General features: G+C 40.2%; 1 protein-coding gene across 7 annotated transcripts in view; it reads left to right on the top strand.

Moving 5' to 3' along the window:
• The first annotated feature begins 578 nt into the window (after window positions 1–578).
• Window positions 579–11,800, top strand: part of B3GALNT1 (beta-1,3-N-acetylgalactosaminyltransferase 1 (Globoside blood group)) — a 30,892-nt gene continuing 19,670 nt past the window's right edge. Inside the window, exons 1-3 of one of the 7 annotated variants that reach the window (XM_081301448.1) lie at window positions 579–864; window positions 2,254–2,350; window positions 5,106–5,266. The gene's annotated coding sequence lies outside the window, so the exon portion shown is untranslated. The other 6 variants (XM_081301449.1, XM_081301450.1, XM_081301451.1 and 3 more) reach the window with 6 other exon arrangements.

Here is an 11,800-nt window from a genome sequence, read left to right as displayed (position 1 = left end):
ACTATTCTTTCAACTTTTCTTGTGGCTGTTGCACAGTCTCCCAGCCAAAGGACTGGATTAGGAATTGTTTTCAGATGGCACTCTTCCAGAGGTCCTGTGGCCTAGGAATATTATTTTTGTTGTTATTATTATTATTACTTATTAATTTAACCAACTCCACCCACAGACTGGCACGACCAGAATCCACATACCAACACCCAGCTCTCACTGGAAAAAGCGGTTCCACTCCTCCAGAGATCCATGAGTAGTGACGCACAGGGTGGAGCTTCCTTGAACTGTAGGTTTCGAGAGGAATCTCTTGAGAGCACAAGATTCCTTGGAACTCCAGTCCACACAGATCATTGTAATATGATGGGGACTCAACTTTTATTCCCCATCAGTTCTAAAAGGATCACGTACACTCTCCGAGAACAAAGAATACTCACCACCACCACCACCCCAAGGTTTCTTCTTTCCTAATTAGCTGTGTTTGGAGTTCAACAAGAAAATCCCTCCAGGACCTCCTGGAGGCCATGCATTTACGCAGCTTGGAAAACCGGCAAGAGATACAGAGGAGCGGGTCTTAAACAGAAATCCTAGCCTGAAGTCTGCCGTTAAGTTGTCTAACCTCTATCAGTCACAACTACCGAATGCATTCATAACACCACAGTGTTTGGAACGCAAGATCTGGAGAGAGCGCCAAGGCGAGCGCGCAAGGATGCCACGGGCCTGGGCCCGCGCGTGCAAGCTAGGATAGCTTGGGCCGCAGCCCCAGCGCGAGGTCTGCGCGCGCCCGGGCGTGCGTGCGGCTGCGGGGAGGTTCTGTGTGCGCGCAGGGCTGGAGCGCGGCCCGCGTCGGAGCTGAGTGGGCGCTGCGCGCGGGAGGTGAGTGTGAGGCAGGGGCCTTGTGTCCACCCGGAGGCGGTTGAGACCCAGGCTGGCTGACAGGCGTGGTCCCGGGACTTAACCTTTTGGGAAAGCGGAAAATCGGCCGGCGAGGCCCGGAGGCACCGCCCACTTTTTCGGCCCTCTAGGAAGCGCAGCTGGGTTTGCGCCTCGAGCCGCCACGCCCTGGGGTCTTGGGCCTTGTTGGCGGCAATTCCTGGCCCCTGTGTGCGCGGGAGAAGGAGTCTGGTGGGGCCGTGGGCAACACAGAGGGACGCCGGTGCGCGTGGCGAGCCCAGGCCGCAGCCGCAGGTTGTTCACCCTCTCCTGCCCTAGGGCGCAAGCCCTGCCTTTTGGTCGCCCGGTGCAGCTCCAGCTACCAGGGAGGGGGTTTGTCTCTGCGACGGGAAAAGACCCGGACGGTGCTAATGGTATTGGTGGGTCTCCAATAGGTTTGGAGCGAACGCATTTCCGTGGCGGTGGGGAAGGGCCCCAGGGCCGGATTGTAGGAGGGCACTTCACGGGGAGAACTGGAGAAAAATCTGCACCCATGGGAGTGGGGAAATTCGACCGAGGGGGGGGGGAGGGGAAGAGAAAAGGGAAACCCCGAGGAGCTGGGGCTGCATGATTCTTAAGAGTCGGTCTTAATGAGTAGTATGCAGGCATTTTAAAAGAAATCTTGGAGGTGCAATGGAGCCTCACTTTTCCAAGCAGTAAGGAATGATGCCAGCAGTGTGCATAGGTAATCGTTGCATTCCTATTTATTCTTTTCACTACTGGACCAGGCTAGAGATTTATTTATTTATTTATTTATTTATTTATTTTTTGCAGAGCAGATCTGGCCGTCCATGCCGGCCTTTAGGAGGTGACTCCTTTGTAAGGGGGGAAAATTGCCAAACCATGCCTTTTTTTTTTTTTTTCCTGTTTCCAGAAGTAAGGAAGATTTGAGTTGGCAGCCTTTAACCAAAAACAAGTTTGTTTGTTTTCCTCTCTGCAGCTCCCCAGGTGTCTTGGGCTCAAGCAGGGAGCTGAGCTCCTGCTCTCAGAATGTGTTGATGACTGATAGAAACACAAATTATGGAAGAGATGGGAATATGTAATAGAGTCTGCTTTTTTTTTCCCTGTTAGACTAAAAACCTCATTCAGAATGAATGGTCATTGGGTAACTCTAGCCCTAAAAATAGTCTAACAGTGACCAAATATAATTCCAGATTAGAGCATGAGGTTATTTGAGAGCCAGGAGGCAGAAGAAGGGATCAGTGCTTTTCCAAAATTGAAAAGAAGTGTTGATACATAATTACTTCTATAGCAATTTTCTAAGTGTAGAACATTGATTTTAGATGTTATAGTACCAGTTTTGTCACAATATAATCTTTTTCTTCTGTTAAGTATTTCACAGCAAATCTGAATGTTTAATTAAAGAATGGAATACAGAAAACCACAAAAAACTTCAGCTATTGATTTAATCTCATCTGAAATTCTACAGGTAAGTATATCTTATTTTTAATTTAAAAATTATCTTAGTTGATGAAAAAGGTCTATTATAGTGCCCTTTACTGGGTTTTAGGTATCATTGATGCAGCTGCAATGTTTGTTATAATATATTCTAGCATGTTTCTCCAGAGGGTTTGAAGAAGGCAAGATTCAAGCTCTATTTAATTTGGTGGGTTGTATTCAAGTTCAGACTCAATTCTCTTCATCTCTGAGAAAATGATGCACTGAATACGTTCATCTTTCCCTTCTGGTAAATAATTTGCCTTTCCCCCATGCCCAACCTCTTCGTTCTGTCCACCATTGGATGATTCAGATAGAAACTCTTTTTTCACCACTATATAATGTCCAGGCCAAATACAATTTTCTATTGCAGTTTTGCAGGTATTGTTGGTTATTATTGCTTTCTGTGTATTAGATCCCATTGTATGGTAAAGAACCATGTTGTATGGCCTCATGACTGAAGTCAACATGTGGGATCAAACAGGGTACTCTTATATATAATCTTGTGTAACAGATGCATTCAAAAATTGCAGGCTGCGTATGGTGGCACACACCTGTAAGCCCAGCAGCTTGGGAGGCTGATGCAGGAGGATCCCTTAATGAGACCCTGTCTCAAAATAAAAAAAATAAAAATGAGCTGAAGGTACAGTTGAGTGGTAGAGTACCCAATCTTCCCAGTTCAATCCCCAGTGCCACATTAAAAAAAAAAAAAAGTTGCAGTTTTGTAGGCTCTTTGCTAGACATCTCTTTTGGGATTTTTGACAATTATTTTTAATAAAAATTACATATTATAAATATTGATTTGCTTTTGTTACTGCGTCTCTTGGCACATTGTGAATTAGAGGAAAAAGGGGAAGATGAAGGTATGGTGATATGTAGGGGTCATGTGAGAGGAAGATGAAGTCACAGAACATCTCTAGGGCAGGGTCTTGAAAGGCTGACAAATGAAAAATTTGAGCTCCCTGAAGCTCTGAGACATTGAAGAATAAAAAGTAGAAAGCTAGTGCAGATTTTTTAAGTTTACCATCCCATGTGTTTCTGACCCCTAACATAGGTAGTAAACTAGGAAGCCAAGGACTCTTGCCCTCCTGTTGCATCCACAGCCCAGGCGATTAATACCAGCCATGCCCACCCTCCAGGAACCATTTCATGTAGGGAACATGTTACCAGCTTGACTAGGATCTCCTTTCAGTAGCACGGCCCTTAAGGATCATGAGGAAACCAAGGGAAGAGATATTTTGGGAGATTTTATTGATGCCCCAAGGGATTCCATTTCATAGGACTAGAACAAAGATTTGCAGACTAGGCCTGTTTTGTAAATACAGTCATCCCATGGGATTCATGAGTTCCATATCTGTAGATTCAGCCAACCATGGACTTAAAATATTGGGGAAAAAAATGTGCCAAACATGTGCAGACATTTTTTTTGTCATTATTTCCTAAACATAGCATTTACATTGCATTTGGTATTATAAGTAATATAGTGATGAATAAAAGTATAAAATAGTGATGAATTAAAGATATGCAGAGGTTATGTGCAATACTATGCTATTATGTGAGTGACTTGAGCATCCATGGATTTGGGTGTCTGCAGGGAACACAGCCACACCCATTTGTTTAATATTTTCTATGACTATTTTCTGTACAAAGACAAATGGAGGATACATGGCCTGCAAAGATAGCATTTACTATCTGGGTTTTTATGTAAAACAAATTTTACCCACCCCAGGCTAAAATATTGATTTCTACAACACTCCTAAGCTATACATTTTGAACAGGCTCTTGTAGTATAAAGAAGCACCATTCCTGTTAAAACATTTCATAGTTCTGCATTCACTTACTCTCCATGGGAAAGCAGAGACTCAAATTATTTCTTTTATGTAAAACTGTATTTGGTATTTTGGTTGTGGATTTTGCTTTTGAAGATTTACCACTGACTCTTACAGTATTAAATAGTTCCTTTATACTATTGCAAGCTCTCTAATTTTATTGGGTATCAGCACATTCTGGAAGGGCATACTCGGTTCCCTGCCCAGCACTCTGGTAATTATTTTGGAGATATTTGAGCTGAGTGGTCACGTTCCCCCCCCCCCCCCATCTTCTTCAGGTGTGCCTCATTCATAAGGTTCAGTTTAACTTGAGGGCAGGACTTGTCATCTTCACTGCTGCTGCCTCTCACACAGGACTTGAGTGAATGAACTAATGAATGAGTGAGTGAAAATACTAAGGGGAAAGTAGTTGATGATTAAGCCTGACAGAAGAGAATGATAAAGATTTGTAACATTCCTCATTCAGGGAAATGGTGGGATGTAATGTCAACTAGAGCAGGTTCCTCTTCTTCTTCCAGTGGGTAAAGCTGTTTATAATAAAACAGGGACAAAAGGGCCAGCTTTCAAATCAGTATTGTTGCTCTTCTGTCTGTTTTGTGTACTGTTTGCTCCAGTTTTTCTGGCTTCCCTGACCCATCCAGTCATTGCTTTCCCACTGGCTACTGTGTAACATGGTGTTCTCAGACTATACCCCCCTGAGTGCAGAGGTGTGTCTGCTTTTGCTCCACACTTCTCTTCCTTCCAAGGAATCCCAAGGCTATCCCAGTCTCTATTCCTGCTTGCTTTGGGTTGCATGCCACAACCCCCAAATCTATAAAAGATTCCCATATTCAGGGACTGTTCTACCTACAAGAAAGTAGTACCCTGTTTATAAACAGTATATAATGTATCTTTTTAAACATTTCTTTAAAAACCCAGGTGTGTCTTCTACCTCAGCATTTCAAGGCAACAGGCTTCCCTTTCCTTGAGGCTTGAATGAAAGACATTCTTCCATACATCTCAGAATACACCCGAGAGTGGTACTGCTACAGCCAGCGGGAATTTCAAGGGCAAAATTGGGAAATGGCAATGGAGTAAAGGTACTTTGTACTCACTATCTACTGAGAATGTGTAAGGGCCACAGAAAGAGGTTTTCAACGTGATTTTATGTTTCCCTTAAACTCAATACCTCAGATTTATTCTTAAAAGTTGAACCGTTTTTAAAAATGTATGCCAAAATGAAACCCAGCTATGATGGATTGGCCAATTTTGAAGCCATCTAGCCACTGTCATTAGACTCACATTTTTCTATTTTGTTCAGAAGTATCTTTCAGTGTCCAGTTCCAGAAGCTAATTCTTGAGTGTTATCTAAAGCTTCCCTTGACCTTCTGGTGAAGGAACCCTATTGAAAGTGGAGATGAGTTTAATCAGAGAGAGGCATTTAGTCTCTGCTAACTCCTGATGGGCACTACTTTGGTGTCTGTTTACTAAAAATATTTACAGAAGCCCAGTAGCCTACTCAGGGTTATTTGGGATATAAATTCATTAACATAATTTCATTTAGCAATTTCTCCATTGTTGAAAAGTGACCTTATAAGGGAAGCTTGTTGAGACATTAATCTCTCAAGCATCAGTTGGAAAAGGTTCATGTACTTTGTTGCTCTCTGCTAGTTGCTAGAAGTGCCTACTATAGGACTTTTAACAGTACAAGTCATACCTAGAAAAAAAATAGTTCATTTGCAGGAAGACTATGAGGCAGGAAGAAGGATTACAGAAGAGGAGAGCATGTGAGAGAAGAAACCAGAAAGTCTACCGTCAGGAATGTATGAGAACTTATATTTGCAGAGAAACAACATCAGGCATTTGACATCCTAGAAGAACTAGAATCCTTGAACTCTAGGAGAAGGCTTACTGCTTGGAAGGAGAAACTAGATCCACTCGGATTTATTTGCATATTTAACTGTATCATATAAGTAGTATCAATATAAGACACATTTGGGAGCTAGCAGTGGAGTTTGTAAATGGAACCAATGTAGGCAAGTAAGAATGAATTAGAGGAAGCCTAGAGTGTGGACTTGTATTAATACGAGATAAGCAACATCTGCTTATCTCGGTGCCAGCCCAGCGCTAACCTCCACATTTAGCATGTTTTATTTCATTTAGTCCTCGTAGTAAGCCCATGAGGACGGTATTATTGCTGTTATTTTACAGATGAGGTAACTGAAGCTTTAAAAGGTTAATTTTCCTAAGTGGGTATTTGATGATGCTCAGACTTCCAATATGCAAATCACCTGGAGATGTTGTTTAAAAGATTCTGATTCAGAAAGTCTGTAGGGGTGTTGGTGGCTGGTTGAAGGTCTGCGTTCCTAGCATCCTCCAGGTGGTGTCTATGTACTGCACTTAGAGAGGTGAGGGGCTAGGGCAGCACATTGGAAGCTTTAAAAATAATGCCACCTGAGCCCCACCACCCTCTGAAATTGGTTCACTGGTTTGAAATACTGTCTGGCTTTCAGTGTTTTTAAGGGTCTCCAGAAGATTATGTAATGCATAGCAAAGTGAGAACCTCTGGGTTCAAGAAGAGTGAAAAAGAAAAGCAGTGGCCAGATGTCATTGGCTTTGCTTGTTTCTAATGTAATCAGAGGTCATTAAGCACAAAGCAGAGGTAGGGTGTGAAGATAATTAGGCATTTAACTGAGTCTAATGAATAATAGACTCAATTATATTGCTTTTTTATGAATTTATGTGTTTAGCTTGAGAGGTACTACTAGGGAAATTTCCCTCAAGGATGGATATTGATATGTGGGGTTTTTTTCCTCCTTTATAAATGAAAGGATGTGTTTGTGTGTAATTGTGATTTGTATTTAACTTAATATTTACAAGATCTTTATTAGGCAATTAGGATTTCCAGCCCCTTTGCACCATTGTTTCTCTTTTAAAAAAAAAAGAGAGAAAGAGAGAATTTTTTAAATATTTATTTTTTAGTTTTCGGCGGACACAACATCTTTGTATATGGTGCTGAGGATCGAACCCTGGCCGCACACATGCCAGGCGAGCGCGCTACCACTTGAGCCACATCCCCAGTCCCCATTGTTTCTTTTATGTAGAAGAAAAATTAGAATGTTGCACAACTGTCAGTGGTTTAGTTTGCACATGTGTTTCCTTGGAATGACCCCAATCTAGCATGCTTGGGCTTAAAGTTTAATTAAAATTTGTTTTTTTGTGTTTTTTTTCCCTCTCTGGCCCTTTTGAAATGCATATGATCAGAATTGGGGAAGCTATTAGAATAATGCTTTGTTATTAGGAGATGCCTAGAGAAAAGTAAGCATAATCTAACAAATTCAGGAGTTTACTTTTAGATTCAGTTCATTCTTAGGAATATTTATTAAGTAGATAAAAGTTCATTACTAGCTTGCACAGTGGCATGTGCCTATAAGTAATCCCAGTGACTCGGAAGGCTGAGGCAGAAGGAACCCAAGTTTGAGGCCAGCCTAAGCAATTTAGCCAGACCCTGTCTCAAAAAATCAAAAGGGCAAGGCACAGTGGCACACACTGCACTGTAATCCCAGCAGTTTGAGAGGTTGAGACAGGAGGGTAACAAGTTCAAAGCCAAACTCAGAAATTTAGTGAGACCCTGAGCAACTTAGAGAGACCCTGTCTCAAAAAATAAAAGGACTAAGGGTGCAGCTCAGTAGTAGAGCACCTGTGGGTTCAATCCTCAATCCAAAAAAAAAAAAAAAAAAAGAAAACAATGTTCATTACCAAACTTTGCACTGTATGCCGGTATCCCAAGCGTCTACCATGTGCGAGACAGTGGGGCTATGGAAGGGAACAGGATTGGTCAGGTTTTTTACAGCCCAATTTCACATTCTCTTGAAGGGAACAGACAATAAACACAATTTTTAAAAAATATAGTTTTAGTTGTAGATGGACACAGTACCTTTATTTTATTTATTTATATGTGGTGCTGAGGATTGAACCCAGTGCCTCACAAGTGCTAGGCAAGCACTCTACCACTGAGCTACAAAGCCAGCCCACCAATTTTTTTTTTTTTTTTTTAAAGAAAATCCAGATAGCGTTAAATGCTTAGAAGAAAATAAGAAGGATGTGATAGAAAACAAGGGCTGGGGAAACTTAACTTGAGATAAGGGGTCAGGTAAGGATTCTTCTAAGTGACATTTTGCTGATGTCTAAAGTTTAAGAAGCCAGCCTTTCCAAGAACTCATTAATGGAATAGCAAGTGCAGACTCCTCAAGGAAGGGAAAGAATGGGATTGGGAAAGGGGTAGCAAATGAAATGAGGGCTTGTGTATATATACCTGAGTGAGACACTTGGTAGATTTTCTTAAAAAAATGGTAATATTGCTGTCTTTACAGCTATCATTGTCCTTGTACTTTTTTTGCATTCACTAACTTTTCTCTAATGAACATCTATTACATTTGCAATTAGAAAAATTTCATATAGCTGAGCATAGTGGTGCCGACCTGTAATCCCACCTGGGATTACACCTGTAATTCCAGACACCTGGAGGTTGAAGCAGAAGGATTGTGATTTTGAGGCTATTCTGGGCAATTTAGCAAGACCCTATCTCAAAATAAAAAATAATAATAAAAAAGAGGGGGCATTGCTGGGGATATAACTCAGTGGTAGAGCACTTTGGGGTTAATTTCCAGTAATAAAATAAAGGAAAACTTTTATATATTTTTAAAGGAATTAAATTTGATTTCTTTTTTCAGAAAATAGCCAGCATTTTTGCACCCTAGGAAAGAATTTCAGGTTATTTTGGCTTAAATAATTGTAACATTGCACTCTTTGTTAATTTTTTCTCTGAACAGATTATTTCTTGCCTCTGTATTTTCTAGTGCTCAGCATATTTTTGATGCAAAATAAAAAGGTATATATCTGCCTAAATGACAAGTTATTAGTTATTAATACTTGTTAATAACTTCTCATATTTCAGATTTTTAAAATATTTTGTTTTAGTTGTAGTTGGACGCAATACCCTTATTTTATTTTAATGTAGTGCTAAGGATCAAACCCAGTGCCCTGCACGTGCTAGGCGAGTGCTCTACCACTGAGCCACAACCCCAGCCTCCTCATATTTCAGATTTTGAGAGTGAAAATCTTCTTAGTCTTTCTGTGCAAAGACTGTTGTGATGCCACTTCAATATTTGTATCAGGCTCACTGGCTGCAATAAATTAAAGCCAAATCTCAAGCAGCTGTGTTTATAAGGACTCCCTCGATTAAGAGCACAGTGGCCATGCAGCACACTCCCTCCTATCTTGTGGCCAAGAACATGAGCTTTGGAGTCCTATTTGAATTTTCCTCCACTACTTAACCAGCCTGGGACTTTGGACAAGTTATTGCTCTCCCTAAGCCTTAGTTTCCTCACTTGTTAAATGGAGATATAAAGACCTTAAAAGCACCTCAACTTCTGGGGGAACTCATAAAGATTACATGAACTGGTGCCTGGGAGCAGTTACTGTTGATCTCACCACATGCTGACCCTGGAGGTAGACACCTGCCCACACTGACTGCAGTAGTAAGGAGTGCACAGATTGACAAGCAGGGCTGCCCAGCTTGTTTTATATCTTCAGTACAATATGACTTGCCAAAAGAAAAGTGCACAAGTTATAAGATGAATTATCAGAGTGAACACACCTGTAGCCCCATCTAGGTCTAGAAATAGAGCAAAAAGTCCCCTTATCCTCTCCCAGTTATATTTTCTCCCTCTCCCTGAAGAGTGCCTGAATTCTAACACTGTGGTTTTCTTGCTTTTCAATTTTGTATGAACGGAATCTATTCTTTAACCAGGTGTTCTGCCTTCTTTCACTCAACATTATGGTTGAGATTCTCCAAAGTATCATGCAAGTTGATAGTTTGTTCATTATGGATAATATGGCATATTTATCTCTTCTATTATGGGTGGGTATTTGGGCTGTTTCCGTTGTTGGGGCTGTCCTGAATAGTGGACTAATTATTATTAACTCTCTTGTACATTTTTGTTTTAGCCCAAGGACTTAGATCAGCACTCAGGAAAAACAACTTAGAAATATCAAATGTTCCCCATTTTTTTTTAAGTACTTGCAAGTTGAGGCACCATAATCATCAAACATAAAACCACCTGGAGTGCCAGATGGGATTTTTCTCCACTTTCTCCTTCCTTGAATTTGATCCCCATTTTAGTGGAGGTTCCACTTCAAAATTGCAACCTTCTGAGCTAACTAATGCACTTGTATTTTGCACTAACAAGGGCAAGACTGCAAAGATCAGGAGAAAGAGGCAAAAAGCTAATTTACATAATAGAGTGGCAGGAGAAAAAGCCCAGATAGTAACACCCCAGGGAAAACACAGTGCTACCATTCTAAGAAAGGAAGCAGCCTTGTGTCTTCTGCATTGTAGGGTTTTATGATCTAGTTGGGATCCTCCCACCATGAATTTTTCATTTGGGGCGGTTAACATGGCTTTCTGCTATGGCTTAGTGCCTCAGTTCTCTGTGCATACTCCTAAATAGGAAAGTTCCATTTCTTTTTAGTTTTAAGAAGGTAGTATCTAGGGCTGGGGATATAGTTCAGTAGTAGAACACTTATCTAGTGTGCATGAGGCCCTGGTTTCCATATCTAGCCCTGAAAAAAAAGTACCTATGACAGTGGTGGTTATGGGTGGAGTTTTTCATCCCACAAAGTGGAGTGATCTTATCACTCAAGATGGAGTGAGCCCTATTCTCCCTTCTCCCATCACCCTACTCACATCTGTCTACCTACTATAACATTTTTTGTATGTATTTGTACATTGTGCCTACATGGTACCAAATTAGCTTACACATAAATAAGTGCTCATAAATTTAAAGGACATAAATTCATATGACTTTGAGTTCAAATAACTTATGTAAATCCTTAAAAATAATTTAAACTTGTTAGATAAAAGTAAAGATATCTTTGGAATAATGAACACAATTTTTTTTTTTAACCTAGGTTACTCACCAATCAGGACTATATTTGCCTCTGTTAAGATGTTTGAAATACAGCATCCATTGCTTTTAGGGTTTTTCTTTGGCAAATACTACTACTAATAATATTAATAATTTAAAATGTTAACTGTGTTTGATACCCTGGTTTTCTTGGGTAATCTAAAAATAACTATTGAAGTGGGTAAATTAGATAGACATAAATGGAATAAACATTTTTAAATGTATGTGTTAGGAAAAACATCTCAGTCATTTGTAAGTGAAAATGTTGAAACATCGGGGACTAGGGTTGTAGCTCAGAGATAGAGTGCTCGTAGCATGCATGAGGCACTGGGTTCAATCCTCAGTACTACATAAAAATAAAATAAAGGTATTGTGTCCACCTACAACTAAAAAAATAAATGTTTAAAAAAATATTGAAACATCAATTGCTAAGTTCAAGTATTCTTAAATTCTATAAGAATATATATGTGTTTGGGTCTACTAATAATTGTATTTTTATGAATTATTGGTATTTGAAAGAATAAGTTTCTGCTCTTCACTAAAAAGCAAGATCACTAAAAGTTAAATTCGAATTAATATGTAATTCTGTATGCAAAGAACACAAAAAACCTTAATATGTTTTAATTTAAATAAGCATAAAGTATTTTAAGTCATTGATAAAAGATT

This window comes from Spermophilus citellus (assembly GCF_964194105.1).
Source record: "Spermophilus citellus genome assembly, chromosome: 7".
NCBI classification, from domain to species: Eukaryota; Metazoa; Chordata; class Mammalia; order Rodentia; family Sciuridae; genus Spermophilus; species Spermophilus citellus.
The sequence above is the reverse complement of the archived record's forward strand: the minus strand, read 5'-3'. Positions and strand labels throughout refer to the sequence as shown.